The sequence below is a fragment of the Elephantulus edwardii genome, unplaced genomic scaffold (genome assembly GCF_000299155.1).
Source record: "Elephantulus edwardii isolate Elephantulus edwardi_28Jun2011 unplaced genomic scaffold, EleEdw1.0 scaffold00103, whole genome shotgun sequence".
Taxonomy (NCBI): Eukaryota; Metazoa; Chordata; class Mammalia; order Macroscelidea; family Macroscelididae; genus Elephantulus; species Elephantulus edwardii.
In genome coordinates, this window is record NW_006399853.1 from 1,040,778 (window position 1) to 1,042,399 (window position 1,622).

Sequence of the window (1,622 nt, forward strand, 5' to 3'; positions counted from 1 at the left end):
AGTATCATTTGCATAAAGCAGGTTATGGATGAGTCTCCAATCCTCATGCCACGCTTTTCTTCAGCTAGCCCAGCTTCTGGAATGATTTGATCAGCATACAAGTTGCAAACAGAATATAGATTGTGTAGATATAGAGAAAGGATACAACTCAGATGGACATTTTTCTGATGTTAAACCAGGCAGCTTCCGCTTGTTCTGATGTACGTATCTTGGTCTGTGTAGTCTTATGCACAGGTTTCACATGCATGTAAGTAAGTGTTCTGGGATTCCCATTTTTCTTATTTTATTTTTTTTGACAGTTTTATAACTTTATTTGACAATCAGCTATTAGTTTTCATCCACATTGACGGTCTGTAGATTTTTGAAAGTGGTGACAGGTACACAGGTAACCAGTGTATACAGCTTGTTTGGGGAATCTTCATCCTCATTACGTTTTCTGGACAACCGTACACGGATGCGGTATGGGACATTCCTTATTCCTTTGGCCCAGACAGCTTTGTTAAGCCTGGTGTCAATGCGAACATCTGGTGTGCCCATCTCCTTCATGGCAAATTTCCGGATCTCCTTTAGTGCCCGAGGAGCACGCTTCTTAAATCCCACTCCATGGATGCGCTTGTGAATGTTGATGGTGTCCTCTCTGGTCACCACTTCGTTGATGGCAGAACGGCCTTTCTTCTTCTCACCACCCTTCTTTGCAGGGGCCATAGTGCCGGAACCAAGCTGGAAAGGAAGAGGGCAAAGGATTGTGGGGAAAAAAAACCCCGTAGACTGGTACAACTTCCGGGTCACCTGGAGGCGTGACTGGGTGTGACAGGGGAGGGGCGATGAGGCGATGTCGTTCGCAGCGTGTTCTGGGGCGATTCCCGTTTTTCTAAATGTTAGACTTTCTTGTCTATGATCCACACAGTCAAATGCTTCTGTTGCATTATCATTATGTGCCATTCAGTTAAGACTGACCCATAGCTGATCCTCTAGCAGGTTTTCAGAGGCTGTGCACTGCATGGGAAGAGATTGTTCATTTTTCTTCTACAAAGTAGCTGGTAGTTTTGAACAACCAGCCTTTGGGTTGGAAGCACAACTTCTTATCCACTAGTCAGAGCACCTCCTTTTTGTTGGATTATTGTTACTGTCCTGCATAAATATGACTCAGGGACCAAATCCGTATCTTCTACTATTTACAGTTTAGGACAGAATTAGCTTCTTCAAGGCATTCAACAGAAGCTTCTTTGTGTGTGTGTGTGTGTGTGTGTGTGTGTGTGTGTGTGTGTGTAAGAAATATCAAGTTATCTCATCATCCTCTTCCTGGCATGGGACGCTGAGAGAAGACTCGGGAAGAGGACTGGCCCAATTTACTAGTTGATGACTCTTAGTAAAGCCAGAGAGAATGCTTTCTGAAACGACTTTCCAATATTACTACTTTCTTTTTGAAACATATACATTAAAAATGGAAATTATGGGAGCTGCCTCAGGTCCTATGCCCCAGAGAGTGTTGGAAAGCTACAGTCTCCTGACTTGAGGAGAGTCTCTTTCTTTCCATTCAGTCCCCTCCTGTCAGGAGCAATGATTTGTCAGTGATCCGAAGTTACCTTGAGTTGACCTGGGAAGTACAGGGGAAAAGGTGG

General features: G+C 44.1%; 1 pseudogene; it reads right to left on the reverse strand.

Annotated features, from left to right (window-relative positions):
* Window positions 1–327: 327 nt before the first annotated feature.
* On the reverse strand, window positions 328–705 carry LOC102868810 (annotated as a pseudogene).
* Between the last annotated feature and the right edge of the window lie 917 nt (window positions 706–1,622).